Source organism: Gopherus flavomarginatus, chromosome 3 (assembly GCF_025201925.1).
Source record: "Gopherus flavomarginatus isolate rGopFla2 chromosome 3, rGopFla2.mat.asm, whole genome shotgun sequence".
Classification (NCBI taxonomy): domain Eukaryota; kingdom Metazoa; phylum Chordata; order Testudines; family Testudinidae; genus Gopherus; species Gopherus flavomarginatus.
The window spans coordinates 86,842,688-86,865,804 of NC_066619.1; positions in this window are offsets into that span (position 1 = coordinate 86,842,688).

Here is a 23,117-nt window from a genome sequence, read left to right on the forward strand (position 1 = left end):
ATGCATTCTGATACAGGGTTTAATTACAACACTTTTGAAAATTAGGACTTTTAAGGCACCCAAATAAGAACCTCAGAGTATAAAGGTAGACACCCATTTAGAAAAAAATATTGGCTTGAGTGCTTAACTATGCAACCTTAATATTATCTTAACATAACTCTTTTAATGTAATATAATATGAATCTGGAAGACATATCTTACCAGTTTTAATTATTGAGTTTTGGGTTTGCCCTAGAAGACTGTCCTTGACATTTCATTTTAATTCTTCTTTAAAGCATCTCATTTTTCTTTGAAGTTGTATCTCCAGCCAAGACTTTACCACCAATCAATACTCATCTGATACACTGTACTTTATGTGTTGAGAAATAGGAAGTAAGATACAAAGATGAAACACTCCTTTTAAATGAGAAAGCCACATTACCCAAGCAAAGCTCCATTAATTTTTCGTAGATAAGTGTGCCTTGTTATTTAATGTTATATAACAATTCAGGATACTAATTAAAATATTTACAGATGTTACATTATAAAAAAGAAATTTTACAGGAATTAAACTATCCTATAAAATCCCTTAGGAATTATTACAACACCCAGGCAAACTAATTACACTAACCAACGACTGTCATATGTTAAAAAATACCATGTGCCCCTGGCTTCAAGTACCAAACATATCAAGGGCTACTTATGACTGCTTTCAATTTATATTCAGGTTCCATTTATAAACAGTGTATTAAGTGCTGATGGTTAATATTTTAATAAATTAATTCTTGTAGATTATCAAGTCCAACAGGTCAATAAGTTTGTTAACACTATATACTATGATGTGTTTTTCAGTGCAGAGACTGCTTTCTCCTCATTCACTGTGGGGTTCAAGACATTCCGAAGGAAACAAGGAGGTGGTGGTATTGTAACCCTGTGCTTGCCACACACCAACCGGCAGAGGGCCTGGTGCACACAGAAGAATAGGATATAGCAGTGAGTGCATTGCCCTTTCATACCGCACAGCTCCAGGAATAATTCTACTTCAAAGCTCTCCCTGGGTAGTGCATTCCCATACTTCTCCCATTGCAGGCTAGTGCTCAGAGGGCATTTTCCAGTAATGTTCTTCCCACTCACTTTCTGCGTAATGAAATGCTGATCTAGCCAGTGCTCATTTATTAGTTTTCCTTCCTCCCCACCCCAGAATCATTTTGATAGGATGTTTGCTAACTCTCTGGTTCCTAATAACTTCTTCAGTGCAGAGTTACCCTTTCTAGGAACTCTTTTTTTTTTCTTAGCAGGATTTTCTGTGATTGGCCTTTTAAATTTGGTAGCCTCAACAGCTGCAGGTGTAATTTAGCCATTTTGCAACTAAAAGCTGCTTCCTGTATCTTCCAGCTGCTAGGTACTTGCTATGTTTCCTCCTTTTTATTTCAAAGAAGGCACTTTCTTCCACTAAGTATTGGACATTTGGCAGATTGAAAAGGCCATTTGCAGTTGCTAAAACATTAAAGGAATGTAAAATTGTAACAATTCATGCTGAGTAAGAGGGAAGGGGGGATATTAATATATATAAAGCATTCGACAAGATGACTTTGTGTTGAAATAACATATGGTCAATGAGCAAATCATGAAAGTGAAGCACATGAAATATCACAGTGGCTCAAGACCAGGGCCATGTTTTGTCACAGGAGTCACGGAATCCATGACTTCCAGAGACCCCCATGACTTGAGCCCCCAGTGTCTGGGAACTGGCCTGATCTCCCAGCCACAGAGGGCAGTAGGGGTGTCATGCAGACAGCTCCTAGCCGGGACAGAGGCAGGGGTGTCCGGAGCTTCAAGGCAGCGCAGAGACCCCAAACTCCCTGCTGCCTTCCAGGAATTTGCAGGCGGCCACGGGCAGCCCAGGGCTCAGAGCCCCAAGCTTGGAGTTGCCATGGGCAGTGGGGGCACCCTGCACTTCCAAGCCAGGCCCTTCTGGTTGATGTGGGTTTTGTCATCCCCATTTTGTCATGCATATTTTTAATGAAAGTCTTGGATAGGTCACTTGCTTCCATGAATTTTTCTTTGTTGCCCATGCCCTGTCTGCGACTTTTACTAAAAATATGCATGACAGAATCTTAGCCTTACTCAAGACTGACTTTATTGATGTACATTTTCACATAACTTAATAGCCATTATAGAATATCAGGGTTGGAAGGGACCTCAGGAGGTCATCTAGTCCAACCCCCTGCTCAAAGCAGGACCAATCCCCAGAAGACATCATAGGATAAGTTTTCAAAGCATTCCTTGGTAGCTGTTCAACTTCCCTTGACTTAATTGGAGTCAAGCAGCTAAATCACTACTTGACACTCTGAAAGTGTACCCCTCTCTCAGCTCCCCACATCAAAGGAAATCTGAGCAGAAGACATCCCGTGTATATTGAAGCACCACTAGGCAATGACATTGGTTTAAAAAATATTAGTAACAGTGTACTTTGCATATAATGAATGGAGAGTCCAGTTTTGTAAATCATTAGCAGAAACTAACTTCATGTTAGGCTGCTAACTGAATATTCTTATCCCAAGAAATTAATCGAGTAATATCAAGGCTCCAGATACTGTAGAAAATATTGGATCTAAATTATGTGGCATGGCCTCCCAATTTATAAAGCAGCGCTGCTATAGAATTATGTGGCAATGCAGACTGCTTACCAAACCATGCAATAACTTTACTTTTACTGAAACAATTCTAAAAATGCACATCAAAGTGAGGCTATATAAAATATATATTATTAATTTGGATTATAGCAGAGAAATAGCATGTTTGGAAATCTTAGGGGCTTTGCAGGAGGACAGTCATTTTTAACCAAGGAGCTGGCTGAGGAAATATGGGACATCTAGAGCAGTGTTTCTCAACCAGGGGTACACGTATCCCTGGGAGTATGCAGAGGTTTTCCAGGGGTACTCAGCTCCTCTAGATCAGTGTTTCTCAACCTGGGAAGTGCAGCCTCTGGAGTGGGTGGTGTCATGGGATGGGTTTAGGGGGATCACAAGTGCGGGGCTGGCATTAGGGGATGGCAAGCATGGCAATTGACGGGGGCCCCATGCCACAGGGGCCCCCGCAAAGCTAAGTTACATGCTTCAGCCCCACTTCCTGGGGCTCCGGCTTCAGACAAGGCTCACAAGTGAAAAACAGGCTCAAGTATCTCACTGAAAAATGAATTCAATATTTATATTCCAATTGATTTATAAGTATATGGTGAACATGAGAAAGTAATCAATTTTTCAGTAATAGAGTGGTGTGACACGTTTGCATTTTTGTGTGTGATGTTGGAAGCAAGTTGTTTTTAAGTGAGGTGAGACTTGGGGTGTGCAAAACAAATCAGACTTCCAAAAGGGGTACAGTAGTCTGGAAAGGGTGAGAATCACTGATCTAGAGTCTCTGTGAAGCAGAATGGGCCTAAGTACTTTTCTGGGAGAAGCAGGTGGGGCTAACAGGAGTCAGAGCTTCTAAGCAGCACTGAAGTAGAGTGATTTCTACAGCAGCCTGGAGATCTCAGACCACAAGGGTCACAAGGTCTTACCTTATCACTTGAACTCAAGGCCCATCACCAAAATCCCAGAGCTTTTAACCTCTGGAAACCATTCATTTTATTATCTTAACTGAACTGGAAACGGACTGCAAGTTGTGATAAATAAACAACTCCACCCTAGTTACCTCAATTGGCCTATGGGAGAGAAAATTCCTTCCTACCCCCTAAAAAGGCAATTGACTAGACCCACAGCATCAGTCAGGCTGGGTTCCCATTCCTAGTCTGGATAGTTAGGGTGGGCTTCTGGAACAAAGCCAAAAGAGGCTTCCAGTGGCCCTTGAGCTGAGTTAAATCCTGTGAGCTGGGGAATGCCGGCCAATCAGCATCCCTCCCCACAGCTGGCCAACGACTGCCAGAGACTCCCAGAAGGAGGAGCTACCTATTATACCTTGGTGAGTGTCTCCCTCCTTTATCTTTGGGACTGTTCCCCTTTCAGTGCCAGACCCATCAAGTTTCCCCCACCAGTTGATGTGGGGTAAGGTGGCATTTTTAAATAAAGCAGTGTGGAAGCAGGTGCTGGAAACCCATTGATGTCACTGTTGTGAACAAAACTTAGAAAATGTACAGAAATTGAGAGAGAGAAAAACTGTGACAGGAGAACCTGAGGATCTAGAAGATGGCAATCAACAAATTAAGAAAGAAATTCAGAACACTTTCTGATAGCTGTTATGAAGAGAAGCTGATTTGAAGCCTGTTGTAACTTGCACTCTGAGTTAATATTGATGGAAACTAGAGGGATGAACTGGAGTTAACAGAACAAGCTTTTAAAGTGGATATTTAAGTGAAGCTCATGAAGATAATGGGTCTTCAGGTGGACTCAGTATATTGTGAAACAATTGTTATAGAAAGAAGGAGAGAAGGTGGGCGAGGTAATATCTAGCTTGTCTCTCTCACCAGCAAAAGTTGATCCAAAAAAAGATATTACCTCACCCACCTTTTCTCTTTAATATTCTGGGACACACATGGCTACAATGACACTGCATACTGTTTTTACAATTGTTAAATGACGTATACCAATGAGGCCACTTTCTCAGTTAGAAATAATTAAAATACTTGGCAGGATTTTGCATTGCAGATTTCTCTGCACACTTTCAAAAATCTCAAAATAATCCACATTGTTTCCCTCTTTACTTCCCTTAACCTTTAAATTCTTTTAAACTAACCTTCCTTCCAGTAAGCTAGTCCCAGGTCTTGTATAAAATAACATAAAAATACTGGAAAGGGCTAGGTAGCATTGTCTCAGTGTGTTTAATCCTTTCTAATCATTTTTTGTACTGGTTACTGCTTAATTTTATTTGATCAACATGTTGTTGATAACCCCGTTTTTGTACACACTGTACCTATGGATTCACCCTCTATTTTACCTTCAAGACCTATTAGAACATTTCTTTAAGAACTGCACCCTGCATACTTCTTATGTGAGAATAAACATAATGAGGCAAAGAAAAGACCAGTGCTGCCCCCTCTCCAACGTCTAATCACATTGGGCTTCTTCTCATTGAAGCATCCTCTTCCCTTTCGATGGAGGTTGCTGCCCCAGTTGCTACCTCTGTGGCTAGCTCTGTTCTTGCTGCTAATATATTAACTCCACAGATCCAGGGGGTAGGGTTTGTGGAAGGAAATGGAAAGGGTCAGTCATGAACCCATAAAGATCCCAAATGTGCTTAAAATAAATAGTTTAAAAAATTTGTTCTTTTTTACACTGACTTGCACTAAAAGATAGGTACTGCTAATGAGTAGAACTGCACTATAAAGCCCCTTTATCTTCAGCATGAATTGCACCCCATTTTAAACTTAACTGAGTTTTGACTAAATACTCATTGAAGTTGTCTACAAAATTAACAAGGATTTCCTTCACAGACCAAAACAGAATATCAACATTTACCATAAATATGCCTGCTCATCAGAAATTTCTACGTACTCTCATATGAGAAATAATTTCAGATAAAATGCTAGCTACAAGGAAGACCATTCAGAAGATGAAAACACAAGTTATATCTACCTAGTACTTTGGTTTAATGAATGTGTTTACGATATTCTTTGCAAAAGCTGTAGTAGCAAATTTTGGGGGAAAAAATGAAGAACAGGAAATCACTGTTTTCATTGTTTATCCTTTTAATATATAAACAGCTTCACAACTACGCAATAGGCAAAGGCAACAACTCAATCTGTAGTTTAGGCTGTTTACAGCACAATAATAGGAGGGTGTATTTCAAGCATAGAAGTGTCCCCTTTGTAAAAATCTTGGTCTGCTCTTGAAAGGGCCTCCAAAGATTTCTCTCTTTCATTTGAGCTTCTATGAATATTTATATCCATAAATATTTCATCCTTACTAGCACTTGATTGGAGAACAGGGGATGCCAATAAAACACGCCCACCAGGGAAATATGTCTAACAATAGATTGAAAGGTAATTCCTGCTTTTGTGTGACATGGCATCCAGAGTCATTGCTATACTAGAAAAGAAGTTTAAGTAACAAATCTGGAAAGTCTGTGACAAAGTCCTCACTTGATGAGTACTTTACAGTAGCTCATTGGAGTGTCGATGCCAATCAACCAGTTTATCCAGCCTGTGAGAGAATACTTGCAGCATTCTGTCCCAAATTAGGATAACTTGGCACAGACTTTGGTTCTAAACTACTTATTTATTCATAGATTCATAGATTCTAGGGCCGGAAGGGACCTTGAGAGGTCATCGAGTCCAGTCCCCTGCCCTCATGGCAGGACCAAATACTGTCTAGACCATCCCTGATAGACATTTATCTAACCTACTCTTAAATATCTCCAGAGATGGAGATTCCACAACCTTCCCAGGCAATTTATTCCAGTGTTTAACCACCCTGACAGTTAGGAACTTTTTCCTAATGTCCAACCTAAACCTCCCTTGCTGCAGTTTAAGTCCATTGTTTCTTGTTCTATCCTAAGGGTATGGCTACACTTACAGTTGTACAGCGCTGGGAGTTACAGCTGTCTTCATACAGCTGTGTAGGGAAAGCGCTCCAGTGTGGCCACACTGACAGCTACCAGCGCTGCAGTGTGGCCACATTTGCAGCATTTGCAGCGCTGTTGGGAGTGGTGCATTATAGGCAGCTATCCCAGCGTTCAAGTGGCTGCAACGTGCTTTTCAAAATAGGGGGGTGGGGTGGAGTGTGACAGGGAGCGTGGGGGAGACAGAGAGAGTGGATTTTTGGAGCTGACACTGCTCTCAGCTCCCTGCCTTGCAAGTTCTAAGGACTGGAAGACACACAGCACCTACCTTGATTCATTTTAAAAGTTTTGACCCCTTCCCCCACCCCTCTCTTATTCACTAAATGCAAATTATGCACTCCTAAATAGCCTTCAGACCACATAAGCAGCTGCTCAACACGGACTTCCCCCTCCCCCTCTGCCCTGTGAGCATGCTGTTTCTCTCTTCAAGCAAACAGCTGTGAACATTCCAAAGCAATTCCCCTGCCTGCCTCTGCTCAGCAAACAGGAGCTATGTTTGTTTTTTAAATAAGCAGATTGGGGGAGCTCGGAGTTCAGCCATTCTTCCGGTTTGTTGTGGACAGGAATTCTGGGATACCTCCTAATACCCTGGAGGCCAATAACAGCGCTTTTGGTGGCCACACTTGATGAGCAGTGCTGCATCACCAGTGCTGCAATCGTTACACCCCAAGCAGACCAGGTGTACAGCCAGCGCTGCAGCCAGGGAGTTGCAGCGCTGGATGTGCCTTGCAGATGTGGATAGTTACTAAGATGCAGTGTTGTAAACCCACCACCAGCGCTGCAACTCTCCAGTGTAGCCAAGCCCTTAGAGACTAAGATGAACAAGTTTTCTCCCTCCTCCTGATGACACCCTTTTAGATACCTGAAAACTGCTATCATGTCACCTCTCAGTCTTCTCTTTTCAAACTAAACAAACCCAATTCTTTGAGCCTTCCTTCATAGATCATGTTCTCAAGACCTTTAATTATTCTTGTTGCTCTTCGCTGGACCGTCTCCAATTTCTCCACATCTTTACTTTCTTGAAATGCAGTGCCCAGAACTGGACACAATACTCCAGTTGAGGCCCAACCAGCACAGAGTAGAGTTGAAGAATGACTTCTCATGTCTTGCTCACAACATACCTGTTAATACATCCCAGAATCACATTTGCTTTTTTTGCAACAGCATCACACTGTTGACTCATATTAGGTTGTGGTCCATTATAACCCCTAGATCCCTTTCTGCCGTACTCCTTCCTAAACAGTCTCTTCCCATTTTGTATGTGTGAAACTGATTTTTCCTTCCTAAGTGGAGCACTTTGCATTTGTCTTTGTTAAACTTCATTCTGTTTACCTCAGACCATTTCTCCAATTTATCCAGATCATTTTGAATTATGACCCTGTCCTCCAAAGCAGTTGCAACTCCTTCCAGTTTGGTATCATCTGCAAACTTAATAAACGTACTTTCTATGCCAATATCTAAGTCGTAGTGTAAGACTTATGTTGTAGTGTAGACATGGCCTATGCTGGCAAAACTTATGTTGCTCAGGGTGTAAAAAAACCACCCCACTGAGCGACATAAATTTCACTGGCATAAGTGGTAGTATGCACAGCGCAATGTCAGTGGGAGTGCTGCTCTTGCCACTAATTAGGGATGGTTTAATTATGGTGACAGGAGAGCCCTCTCCCATCAGCATAGAGCAGCTACCTGAGAAATCTTACAGCGGTACAGCTGCATCAGTACAGCTGTAATGCAGTAAGGTCTCGAGTGTAGACATAGTCTCAGTGTTTTGTTTACTTTTTTTTTTGCTTTCTTAGACTTTTGACCTATAAAATAGGGGCAGGGGTTCCCTTCTAATACCTTTCCTATTCTAACTGCATAAAAGGCTGCTAAGGGAGATGATTGTTAGCTATTGTGGGCTGCAACAGTACCAATACATGAAGGGTGCGCAGCTGTATGCCTCTCTTTCATTGATGCCAGATGATGTAATTTTTTGTTTTCAGATAGCATGGCATCAGTTAGGGTAGCCACTATCTCAAATTATGTAATTTTGGTTTATGGCAAAACAATGTGGCTTGATTTTCAGATGTGCTGAGCACCAACGGCTCCTATGGTCTTGACTGGGAGCTACTGATGTTCAGAACCACTGAAAAAATCAGGCCTGTTGATACCTAGTGACTTTCCCCCACAATAATGTGGCTTTAAAATCCTAGCTGGATGATGGTTCTGGGAACGGCATTACAGTGGAGCCGCTGTTAAGCGTGCTTAATAGAAAACCCCCTAACCTGAAGCAAATACTCATCAGCAACCACATACCACACGACCAAAACACTAACCCAGAAACAACAAAGCCCGATGCCAACTCTGTCCACATATCTATTCAAGTGACACATCACTGGACCTAATCACATCAGCCACGCCATCAGGGGCTCATTCACCTGCACATCTACTAATGTGATATATGCCATCATGTGCCAGCAACACCCCTCTGGCCAAACAGGACAGTCTCTACATGAAAGAATAAACGGACACAAATCTGACATCAGGAATCATAACACTCAAAAAGCAGTGGGAGAACACTTCAACCTCTCCGGCCACTTAGTAACAGAAATGAAGGTGTCAATTTTGCAACAGAAAGACTTCAAAAACAGACTCCAAGGAGAAACTGCTGAGCTTGAATTGATTTGCAAATTAGATACCATTAACTCTGGTTTGAATAGAGACTGGGAATGGCTGAGTCATTACACTGCTTGAATCTATTTCCTTATGATAACTATCCTTACACCTCTTGTCAACTGTCTGTAATTGACCATCTTGTTTATCACTACAAAAGTTTTTTTTTCCTGCTGATAACAGGTCATCTTAATTAATTAGCCTCTTAGAGCTGGTATGGCATCTTCTCTGTATGTATATATATACACTCTTCTTATATATTCCATTCTATGCATCCGATGAAGTGAGCTGTAGCCCACGAAAGCTTATGCTCAAATAAATGTTAATCTCTAAGGTTCCACAGATACTCCTATTCTTTTCACGGATACAGACTAACATGGCTGCTACTCTGAAACTTAATAGATAATACCCAATGTTGAAATGTAACTAATCTGTTTAACAATTCTAAACTCAATATTATAGAATTTCAGCATTTGAGATGTGGTAGTAAATTCAAGTAACAAAGTACATTGTTTGCTTTTGCAGTCATAACAGTTTCTGCAAACACATTAGTACCAAACATTAGCATGAAATCTGAAATTATAGCAAGTACTTAACTCCAGAAATTGATCCATATGAAATCACAAAATTAGTCATATTTGGAAACTGAATTTGTGATGACTAGTGCAGCTGAAACATTTCAAACTATATATACAAAAGATGGTTAGATAATCATTAGGATGCTATTTCATGAGGTGTTAACAAAAACAATTGCTGTAGTACCATAGTTTGTTCATAGATTTCCACAATTAAAGTAGAGATGAACATGAGATGACATGAGCCAGGACATCCCTGGGCTTTGATATTCTGGATCTTACAAACTAAGTAGAGTCAAGCCTATGAAATACTTGGCTGGAAGATCTCCAAGGAAAAAAAGGTTATAGATGGCACACTTTCTCCAAGTCAGAATTTTAGATGGTAAGTTCTTTGTGGTTGGGGCTCTCTTTATTTTGAAGTCCTATGTAGTGCTGACCACACTGCCACTGCTTGACAAATTAATAGTAAATAATAATTAACTGACCCAACATCCAAGTGTGCAGCTAGGGAATAGTTATATATTAGGGCTGTTGATTAATCACAGTTAACTCACATGATTAATTAAAATTAATCGCGATTACAAAAATTAATCGTGATTAATTGCAGTTTTAATCACACTGTTGATAGAATACCAATTGAAATTTATCAAAATTTTTGGATGTTTTTCTACATTTCCATATATAATGTATTGTCTGTTGTAATTGAAATCAAAGTGTATACTATTTTTGATTATAAATATTTGCACTGTAAAAATGATAAACAAATGAAATAGTATCTTTCAGTTCAGTACTGTAGTGCAATCTCTTTGTTGTGTTGTGAAAGTGCAACTTATAAATGTAGATTTTGTTATTACATAACTGCAGTCAAAAACAAAACAATGTTGTTTTGTTCAGGCTTTGACCACTATTCCAAAGAACATGCTTCCATGTTGATGACTCTTGTTAATAAACTAATGCGTTAATTAATTTTGTGACCAAACTCCTTGGTTGAGAATTGTATGTCTCTTGTTTTGTGTTTTACCCTCATTATGCCATATATTTAATGTTATAGCAGTCTTGGATGGTGACCTAGCACATGTTATTTGTTTTAAGAACACTTTCACTACAGATTTGACAAAATGCAAAGAAAGTACCAATGTGAGATTTCTAAACATAACTACAGCACTTGTCCCAAGGTCTAAGAATCTGAAGCGCCTTCCAACATCTGAGAGGGACGAGGTGTGGAGCATGCTTTGAGAAAGCTTAAAAGAGCAACACTCTGATGTGGAAACTACAGAACCCAAACCACCAAACAAGAAAATCAACCTTCTGGTGGATCTGACTCAGATAATGAAAATGAACATGTGTCAGTCCGCACTGCTTTGGATTATTATCGAGCAGAACCCATAATCAGCATGGACACGTCCCCTGGAATGGTGGTTGAAGCATGAAGGGACATATGAATCTTTAGCGCATCTGGCATGTAAATATCTTGTGAAGCTGGCTACAACAGTGCCATGAGAACATCTGTTCTCGCTTTCAGGTGACATTGTAAACAAGAAGTGGGCAGAATTATCTCCTGCAAATGTAAACAAATTTGGTTGTCTGAGCGATTGGCTGAATAAGAGGTAGGGCTGAGTGGACTTGTAGGCTCTAAAGCTCTACATTGTTTTATTTTTGAATGCAAGGGGTTTTTTGTACATAATTCTACATTTGTAAGTTCAACTTTCATAATAGATTGCACAACAGTACTTGTATTAGGTGAATTGAAATATTCCATTTCTTTTTTTGTAATCAAAAATAAATATAAAATGAGCACTGTACACTTTGTATTCTGTGTTGTAATTGAAATCAATATATTTGAAAATGTAGAAAACATGCACAAATATTTAAATAGTATTCTATTATTGTTTAACTATGTGATTAATCGCACGACTGATTTTTTTAATTGCACACCAGCTATCTATGTATCTATGCATTTTTGACCCTGAACCCCATAGTATTTATGCACTGGAGAAATTTGTCACTCAAGTGAAACATAAAACTGTGATCTTGATAATTTCTGGTAATGAAAAATCACATTGTATTGTATTTTTCTAAGAATAAGAGGGGGGATTTGCCCTGTTGTTCTGGTTCAACTCCAGTCTGGCTTATTTGGTGTAAAATGTAGTACTTTATATAGTTTATGATTCTGTAAAATGTTTTGCTGTTTGCAATAGGCACTATACAGTCATTAATTTCAGCAAGTGGGGAACTATTTTAGTTCACAGTTTAGATGGAAATATGAACAACTAAAAACCAGCCTCCCGTTTCTCTCAACAAGGAGAATTCAGCAAGGCAATATTATCATTATGCTCAGAAACAAGGGAAAGGAAAGGCCAAAGAGATCACTTTTAGCCATAAGCTATCTATTTTCAAAGAGGATTTTTTAGAAGTAAAGGTTAAAAAAAATCTAAGAATTCAATCCTGTTTCATCAAAGCAAAATACATTTTTACCTAAAGGCAGGGAGAAGAATTAGGAGTCATTATGTATAGCTAATTAGAAATGAGTCAAAAGGTTGTATAATTTGGATAGCAGTAAACTTGAAGTGCAGGTTGGCTTGAAAGAAATGCTAATCATTGCTCCCTATTATGCATTTGCCTAAATTGCCAGGTCAGTCTAAATGGAAGGATAAAGGGTAAGGACTGTTTATGGTGCATGGCAATTACAACCACTTATTGTGTTTATTGTGAATGGAGTTAGCTTGTGGACTTATACACAAAGGCAGTTTCTAAAATCTGGACAAGAATGGTTAATTTCCAAATGATCCAAAGGGAAAGGAGACTTTGGAATGCTTTTTCATGGAAATATGTTGTGTAACCAAACAAGCATTCTTTTGTGGAGTTTGATAAACCCTAGGTCATTGGGCTTCAGGCTGCTAAGATTCAGTGAGATTCAATGATAAAAGAGAAACATCTTGCCCACTGTCTCCCTCCCCGACACCCAAGATGAATTCAAAACCCTAAAACTGATTTTTTTTCTGGAAATTTTCCCTTTTTCTGGGAGCACCCGTGGTCACCTTAATGTCTACCTGGGGAGGTTTCAGCATAGTTCCTTTGGGATACCTTTCTGTTTCTTTCCTGCTCTGTCTCTTTTCATATTTCTTGGAGAAATGGCACACTTGTTGATTTTATGTAGTTGTTTGTGATTCTGCTGACTGTCTCACTTTCTCTGTTATGCTCCCCTGAAAGGAGGAATAAGGAAAGAATATCTGGACTTTTTTTAGCATGTTGGGCAGGGAGGAAGCCATGTGGAGGGAAGGCTTTCCAGGACATACTCTATGAGAATTTAAGCCCTGTTGAAACTGATTTTGACTGAGATCAGAGTTAGTGAGTGCAGTGCCATCTAAGTAATAAACTACATTCTCACTGCCTTTTTCTTCCAGTTGATTTTTTGGCCTTCTTGTCAGAAGCTTGGAAATAGTTCTGTGGTAATACTTGCATGCCGTGATTATAGAACTGGTCTATAATTCCCCAGGTTCTCTTTCCCCTCTCCTTTTAATGATGGGTACTATGGATGCCCTTCTTTAGTCCTCTGGGACTTCACCCATACTCCATGAGTTCTCAAAGATAATCACTAATGGTTCCAAGATTGCTTCAGCTAGTTTCTTTAGTACCTTACGATGAATTTAATCAGGCCTGATTACTTAAATACATCTAAGTTATCTAAATATTCTTTAATGGGTTCTTTCTCTGCTCCTTATTTTCCTTCCTTTTTGTTGTTATTTGTGTTGACTATCTATTCAGTGTTATCATTTTTAATGAAGACTGAAACAAAACAAGCATTAAAGATTTCAGACTTCTTGGTATCATCTGTTCTTAGCTCTTCTTTCCTGCAAAGTAGTGGATATACATTTTTCTTAATCTTCATCTTGTTTCTAATGTATTTATAAAACTTATCATTCTTATGCATCCATATAAACACACCGATTCATTTCCATCAATATTTTAGCATGATATCTTTCATCAGTATTCATAATCCACAGACAGACTCAGTCAGTAACTAGGTCAACTTTTTGAGAACCAATTTATAGCCATTAGAACCAAGAACACTTGCAGAATAAATTGCCAGGGCATGTTGTGAAGGCCAAAACTATAACTGGGTTAAAAAAAGTTAGATAAGTTCATGGAGGATAGGTCCATCAATGGCTATTAGCCAAGATGGTCATGGATGCAACCCCATGCTCTGGGTGTCCTCTATGCCTCTGATTTCCAGGTACTGGGACTGCATGACCGGAGATAGATAATTTGGTAATTGCCCTATTCTGTTCATTCCCTTTGTAGCATCTGACATTGGCCACTGTTGGAAGACAGGACACTGGCCTAAATGGACCATCGGTCTGATCCAGTATGACCATTCTAATGTTTCTTTATAGCTTTTAACAGATTTGGAGCATCATGCATATCAGGCTATTCCACATCTGAAAACATTCTTCTATATCAACATTTTTCATAATATCTTTAGCCATTATGTAGATCTTATCAATTTTGGTATGACGAATAAATCCATCAGTTCAAACTGATACAACTAGAGATTTTTCTAGGGTCAATAGAACATACTTCGGTATGTTTCTTGTATAATTTTCATTGTTATAGTATGAACCAAGTGAAATATATGACAAGTTGCCTTTTTTGCGGTCACTGACATTCTTTCTTTAGTAAAGCTAATCTGAAACCATTGTCCTGCTGCCCTTTGGCAAAGGCCAACTTCATGTAGATAAAAACCCTTATCCTGTAATCTGATGTAAGGGGACAGATGTTTCCACTCCTGTAGATTCTTTCTGGAGTCCACAGAGAGCCATAATTTTTTCGAGTAATTTGATACAGTGCTTATCTTAGTGGATGAAGAGTCTGCCAAAAATCCTCTCTTCTCTGGGAAAGAAATGGAAACTCATACCCCATTTCTTTTGATGATACTAATTTGGTGGCAAATTCAAGATATGAAGTTACATTTCTTCATTTTAAAAAAATTTACAGGCAACATCTTCCCTGCATCTTATAATTTCTGGCTCCTTTGCCAAACGAGAATGGAGTGTGTGTAAAATTGGAACAACGCAACCTGTCACTGTACCTACTCCATTCTTATTGCTCATTTATCATGCTGCCAAATTAATAAATAAATTTGCTAGTAAATTGGATCTTCTTTCTATTATACTAGTGCTACTGCCACAGCTTCTGTATTCAGTAGTCAATCCCTCTGAGCACTGTCCTTGCTCAGATAATATAATTGATTAAGGGTGATCAGCTCCTCGCTGGATTAGCTACTAAAAAAACAAGAAGTATGTTAAAAGCAGTAAAGAGTCCTGTGGCACCTTATAGACTAACAGACGTTTTGGAGCATGAGCTTTCGTGGGTGAATACTCACTATATTAAACACAGCTAATTGGTTCCTCAAACACGAGGTTAATTAAATTTAAAATATTCACTTGTAAATTCTCAGAAATATTTTGTAAGTGCTAGAGAGCAATACAATCCTTGCCATGTGCGGTATGCACTGTCTGATTCATTATGGTTCAGTCATTTTAAAAAGCTGCTGCATGATTGGTTAGTATAATGATAATTTTGATAGTGCTTCCTCTTTAGGAAGTAATTTTTGGATCTAGGGCTGAATAAAATCTTTTGGTATTTTATTGATTTTTTTCCACATAAATGTTGTTTATCTGCCTCAATTGTAGAAAGTGGGAAGCTGAGGCAGTTTCTTTGTTGCTGGCAAACAATTTAAGAATTCATAGTGCAGGAACCAATCAAAGCACTGGGATTATGGTAATTGATCAAAGCATAGAGATTTGTGCAATCATAGTGTGGTTATATATAAACAACTATACAAGAATAATACCAACCTCTGCATTCTGGGAAATAATGATTGTCAGTCAGCATCCTAGAACATACTTAATTGTCTGGGTATTAAGAAATACTCATACAATGAGTAGGCAGATCAGACATCCAGTCAGAGTGCACAAAATTACATAATTCAGAGAAACTGTGCTGTTAAGGATGAGTATCTTTACAGAATCCCAGCAAAGTGATTGGTTGGGACAATTCACGTCAGCATAATGTTACATAATATTCTCCAGTGGCATCTAGTTTCTAGCCTCCCTCCTAAACCTCAACTCCAATTCTGACAAAAATGTTAGTCATTGTGGAAAAGAATGGTACAATAATCCCAAACCGAAGTGTATAACGTAATCCATCTCAATCTAATTTTTTGGAAGAGCAGAAGACAAAGTGCCCTGCTAAGGTGTACAGCTCACATACGTATGTATAGGGGACTTTCAGGCACCTTTATGTTCCTCAATCCTGTGGTTGTCTCCTGCATTAAATTAGAACAGCCTCAAGGCTGCTTTATTGTACACCAACTTCCCATGGTATCCTGGTAGGATGCCTTAGCCATGCCTTCTCTTCCGAGGCCATGTGGTCTGCACTGTTGCCCTGTGACATCCTAATAGTCCCCCAACACAAGGAAAATCCTCCAGTGACTGACTAATCTAGATTTAGGGTAACTCTGTACCACCCCATACTACTCAAGGAGATGGGTCAAGATATTTTGCAGACTGCTTTAATAAGAAACTCACAAAGAAAATGGGAAGCTTCTTTTCTTCTGCTCTTTTATCCAGGGATCAGACTTTTGGAACATTTTCCCCAATGACAGGGTAACAAAAAATAGCATCCAAAGGGGGTTAGTTTGGATAAAGAGAGAGGTGTCCGTTTACTTGTTGTATACAAACATCACTGTAGAAGTCTGAAGGATGCTTTCAGTTGGGTGAGATTTTTAAAAAGGGTGAGATTAAAAAGACAGTATTTTTGTTTTGTTTCTCCTTTTGAACTTTTGGCTATTTTTAGGCAAGATGAACCCTCAGTACCCCCATGGGGGGTACAATCATCTATGCAGTGCTGGCATGGACAAACACAGAAGTGCTGAGTGATACATAAGTTCATTGGAAGGTGACAGAGGAGGAGTTAATATTTTTAGAGCTTTTCTATGCACTAGCTATTCCACAATAGTTCTTCATGCGGATTCTTATTCTTTGGAAGTGGATTAAGTTAAACCCCAAAAAGATACTGTGTGAAATGAGTGCTCACATGCTGAGCTAGTGAGGAAGAGCCATTGTATTTAAAATTCACACACTAGCTTGTTTTGCAAGTGTCTCTGTTTAGACAAGACATTATGTTAATTTATATATCTGACAGGCACATTTCAAATGTGTGTGTTCCATTTTATCAAAATAGATAATTTGTCATAACTATTTTAAGTGGCTAAAACTGGTTTGATCAAGGCTGACTATGACCAGCTATATTGATATTCAGAAGCCAGCCGCTTAAGCATATGTTGATATCAATAACATTAATTTATAATAAGTGGCAACAGCATCTAGTCTGTCCTATCTAGAAATCCTGGCTTTAGAATGGGAAATCTCATTTCCATACCTTGACATTAGTCCAGTAAGTACCTCTGTCTGCTTATTTAGATATATCCAAACGTATCAAAGAACAAACAAGCACACACTTATCTAGGCATCCTCTACAATTATTGAAAAGCAATCAAAAACAAAAACAGCAGCAAACTTCATCAATTACAGCAATGACTTATTAGACCTTAGCGTAAAAGAGGAAAAATACAGAATTTTTCCACTCTCCTAAACATCACGCCTCAAACAACATTCCTTTCCTCAAAATCTCCCATAAAAGATACACCCCTACCCAAACATGATAGGAACCTCCCTTAGCATCTCAGTAGGCCAGCTGAGTTTTTGAGGGAGAGTGTTTGCAGGAGCAGCAGAAAGAGAGGTGAAGTGCCAAAGGGAAAGGTGACTATCAAATATTTTCCTGTCACATTTTAACTAGTAGGCAGCTTACTGAAAAATAATCCTAAAGTTGCATGTTGTTAAATGGTTCTACTTGAAAATTATTTTAAGATGTTTCACATGCTGCCTGCCAGTCATTCTGTCCGGAGTCCAAGCCCATTTGATTCTCTTTACTTTACGAGCAGCTTAAAACTGAGTGAAAGTCCCTCAAGAACAAAATTCTAAGGATTTGTGTTTCCCCCCCTCCATATTCTCTGTGAAATTTGGATCCTCTTAAATGAAAGCAGAACTAATCTATGAGTTTGCTTCAGTTGCTTTTCTCACAGAACATGTTTTTCTGAACATACATCTCATGCAAGCTTAGAAGGTGTTTTACAGACTGGTTTCCCCCTTCCCTCCCCACGCTTGGAATTAGCAATTTAGTAAAAAATGACATATCTGCTCAAAATGGTATTAACAATAGCTTGATGACAAGAAAATACAATCCTGTCCAATTGGACTTCATGAATAATTCACAAGGTCCAATTTCATGTGTTATCCCATCATTAAAGAGAGAAAGTGTCTCTATACCATACATGCTTGTTAATAATGACTTTTTGGTATTTGTAGAAATAACACTGTAAACACTTCTCAGAATTGTGATTTCATTTTGTTTTTATTTGAATTCTGATTTTGAATCTCACAGCATTGCAGGCCACCATATTAAATCCAATAGTTCCTGATAGATTAGATGACATGGTTGTTTACTTAAATGAATTTAAAAAAATCCCTATGCTAATAATTTGATTTTGAATTGAAACATTGGAAACTTTGGAACCAAGGGTTGTGGTTGATTCTCCATCAACTGAAATACTTTAAATCAGACTTGAATGTCTTTCACAAAAAGATACTCTAGTTCAGTCCCAAATTCCTGGGCTTGATGCTAGAATGACTGGGTGAACTTCATTGGCTCACATTATGTAGGAGGTCAGATGATCACAAAGCTTTTAGTCTATGAAGGTCATTCTAGCTCTGATGTGGCAAAGCTTTATCAAGTAGGAAGGTTTCCTAAAATTAACTGGCCTGGATTATTTTTAAATCTTCTCTGAAAGCTCATTTCACAGCTGAATGCCCTCAACTTGTGCTTTGTTGCGGGTTTTGTGATCTCTCTTGTTCTAGGGGAACACAGCATCTCCTCCTCCTGCTGCAGAAAGATGATCTAGTTCTTAAAGAGCTAATCTGGGAGATCCAGATTCAGTTCCCTTCACTGCCACACATTTCCTGTGTTTCCTAAGGCAAGTCATTTAGCCTCTGTGCCTCCCTTCCCCAACTACAAAATGGGGTTAGCTGTACTTCCCTACTCCAAACAGATGTTGTAAGACAAACACACTAACAATTGTAAGTCATTAAGATACTATGGTAATCTTATCCGGAACCAGAATAGATACACAGAAAAATCTTGTGATTCATAGATAAAGAAGTAGTCTCTAAGTGTGATGCATTAGGGCTTTCTGTTTTATTTTGTTTGTTCATTCTTGGGGTTTTTTTGTTTGTTTTTTTCCAGATTAGGACCAATACCTTAAAATGGTAATGGAAGTAGAGTGGGAGCCAGCGAAAAGAATGGAGCATGGGCTTGGTATGTTCATGGCTCGTTAAACTGTGCAAGTGGGAAGCTGTATTTTGCACTACCTTAAATTTTTGCATCGTTTTCACATTCAGTTTCAGATACCCTTTGAGACTGGTTTACTGTAATTCAGTGTATGTCTACACCGTAGATTGAACATATAAATTCCAGCTCCAATAGATGTGCCAGCATTACCTGTGATCCTGCTAGTGCTCTAACAATAGAGCGGTGGGAAGGGTCGCAGTCCTGAGGATCATCCCTTCTGAGATCATAAGTACATGCTCAGGTAGCTAACCTCTTCCACCACTCATGGTACTACAACTGAACTTCTGTTTTTAATGTGCTAGCTTGATCAGAGCTAGTCCAGGTGTGTGTTCAGTGTAAGACACACCCAAAATGACACATGCATGGATTACTGTGGGGAGGTCTTCATTGAGGAGCTGGAGGTGAAATAAAGCAATTTGAGTTACTAATGCTACCTGGTCATCCAAGTTCAGTGATGAGTCAAATATAACTCTCAGGTTAGGGTTGCCAATTTTTTAAATGCACAAAACTGAACACCCTTGCCCTGCCCTGAGGCTCTGCCCCGCACTCAATCCAGCCCGCCTCCCTTAGTTGATCACTCACCCTCACTCACTTTCGCTAGGTAGGGGAAAGGGATTGGAGTTTGGGAGGGGGTGAGGACTCCATCTTGGGGTGCAGGCTCTGGGGTGGGGCCAGAAATGAGGTGTTCAGGGTGCAGGAGTGGTTTCAGGGCTGGGGCAGGGTTTTCGGATGTGGGAGGAGGTGTGGGCTCTGGGAGGAAGTTTGGATATGGGAGGGGCTCAGGGCAGGGTGTTGGGGTGAGGGAGGGGGTGAGGGCTCCAGGAGGGAGTTTGAATGAGGGAGAGGGCTCAGGGCTGGGGTTTGGGGTGTGGGAGGGTTTGCAGGAGTGGTTCCAACCTGAAGGAGGGGGTTCCAACCTGGAGTAGGGGGTTGGGGGCCAGGAAGGGGTTTGGGTTCTGGCCCGGCAGCACCTACCTCAGGCAGCTCCTGGTCGGTGGTGCAGTAGGGCTAAAGCAGGCTTCCTGCCTGTCCAAGCTTCATGCTGCTTCTGGAAGAAGCCGGCATGTATGGCCCGTAGGTGGAGGTGCAGCCAGGCGACTCTGCATGGTGTGCATGCCCACGCCTGGAAGCGCTGCCCCCACAGCTCCCATTGGCCATAGTTCCTGGCCAATGGGAGCTGCAGAGTAGTGCTGGGGGTGGGGGCAGTGCATGGAGCTTCCCTGATAGACCCTGTGCCTAGGGGTCACAGGGACATGCTGGCCGCTTTCGAGAGTTGCATGGAGCCAGGGCAGGCAGAGAGCCTGCCTTAGCCCTGCTGCACCGCTGACTGGACTTTTAATGGCCTGGTCAACAGGGCTGACCCAAGCTGCCAGGGTCCCTTTTCGACCAGGCATTCTGGTAAAAAATCCAGATGCCTGGGAATCCTACATGAGGTTTTTGCTCCACTTTTATTAATGGTGCTCTATGTTGTTAATGGAAATGGAGGGAAACATTTTCCTAGCTAGTTCTTCAAAGCATTTTCCCTCTGCCAGTCCACATCAGCTTGGTTTTGCCTGAGTGGAGTTTCAATTAGCTTCTCTTCATGCCGGAACTTATTTCTTGGGGTGTTGTGATATGTTAGGAGTGAAAGTACTAAGCATTTTGATTAAGCATTCAACTTCTGAGTGCCTTGTCTGAACTGAACCTTTGACATTTTTGAAGTTTATCACTCTTTTCATATGCTTCAATTCAGAATGAGATACTCAGTTGGTTATCATCAGCATATTGTTGGTATCTGAGCCCATGGAATCTCACTCTCTCTCCTCTGGTCTTGTATAGATAATGGAGAGAAGGCAGGACAGTATTAATCCCTGCGGGATTCCATAGCAGTCAGTGCCAGGCCCAGGTGCTAGCAGTATGGCTAAATTGTTAGAACCAATTTTGGGAGGTAGGGAAGGGGATGTGTGGGACAGAAACCAAAGACAATAGTTGGCGCCAGAGTCAGAAACCAGCACCAAGAGTCAGAGCTGGAGTCTGGAACCAGGAACAAGGCTGGAGCTGATGCAGGACAGGAGTAAAAGCAATTGCAACTGTGCGCTGAAGCACTGGACAGCCAGCGACCTGCTGCTACTAACTGAAAAGCAGGCCTGCTGGATTCAGGAACCAAGCCTAACTCTCCTCAGCCAATCAGGCAGTCCTACAGCAATCTAGCTGAGCTGTTTAATGTGACTGGAGGCAGGGATGGCTTATCCTCAAAGACAGTTCAAGGTGTTTAATCCTGACCATCACCATTCTGATTCTGCTGAAGCATCATACTTGGAGGAAATATAGTGTTGCACCATCTACTCATGCTAAATCATGGAGGTATATTAGCAATGAACATGGAAATAGTGCTTGTATCTATGGACATAAGTTTTTAGTGTTATCATGCCGGTCTCCATGCTGTGCCTTGGTTCGGAGACTGAGTGCAACTTAGCCAGAATGTTGGGATATCACAGGAAGACTAGTGAATGTGAATATGGAGAATGAAAAAGGTTTCTAAAAAGAACATTGCAATTCATTAAATTTCCAGCTGCTGAAATTTTCTTAGGCTATGCTCTCAATAGACGTGTCCATGTGTCAAGCATTAAAGGAGACAAAGTTAACCATTAAAGCTGGTTTACAATTTGAATTTCAAAATCTGACAGAAAAAGGGGAGACATTTCACAATTGTTTTTTACAAAAATTGTTCCTGTTTTCAATTAGCTCTATTAGTCAATCAAAAATTGTTTCAATTAATTATTAGTTTGGATAAGATAACTGACTCAGCCTTTTGCCTGAAATTCAAACAAAATATTTTTCAAATTCAAAGAAGCTCATGTACATTTTTCACGATTACTTCACATTTTCTCATGGATCTCCATTTCCTGGCTCCAGATAGAAGCAGAAATTAAATTTCCAGCTCAATTTCTCTAACTCAAGAAGTGCAGACAGGCCAGGTAAGTTTTGGTTAAGCCTCCAACTTCTAGGTGTCTTGTTCAAAGTGAACTCTAGCCATTTTGGAAGTATATCACTTTTTCTCCATCCCACCAAAATCTGTGTACAGCCCAAGCCCTTATTCAAAGACTAATTAGTTTTCCCATTCCTAGCATCCATTTTCACTCTTGCTTCCCTAATTTCCAATTTTCTGCAAAACATAGGGCCAAAATTTAAAGCTATCCTCCAATTTTGAACTCATAATTTGCTGGAGGGCCAAAATTTAAAGCTATCCTCCAATTTTGAACTCATAATTTGCTGGAGTACAAATTTTTCAAGGAAAATGGCTGTGGATGCAAATTTTGGCAAGTATCTAACGTGGAGCAATCACATGCCAGAATTGGTGCCCAAAAAATTGTGCCCTCATTTGACTGTGAAGGACATGTTAAGGCTTCTTTAAAAATTGATCTTATAATGAAAATGTTGTTCATCCTATTACATTATTACATATTTTTCAATATTAGTTGTCATATCAGTGAAGACATAGTATAACATATCAAAAATATTTATTATATGCTTAGGACACTTACAAACATATGATAAGCTTAAATTAAATTTATTGCTGCTTGGGTTTTACTTAGGGCAGTCAATTAATGGCAGTTAACTCACGTGATTAACAAAAAAAATGGTGATTAAAAAAATTAATTGTGATTAATCACAATTTTAATCACAATGTTAAACAATAATAGAATACCAATTAAAATTTATTATAAATATTTTGGGATGTTCTAAATTTTAAAATATATTGATTTCAATTACAACACAGAATATAAAGTGTACAGAGTTCACTTTGTATTATTATTTTGATTACAAATTTTTGCACTGTAAAAATTTAGATTTTTTTGTTACATAACTGCACTCAAAAACAAAACAATGCAAAACTTTAGAGCC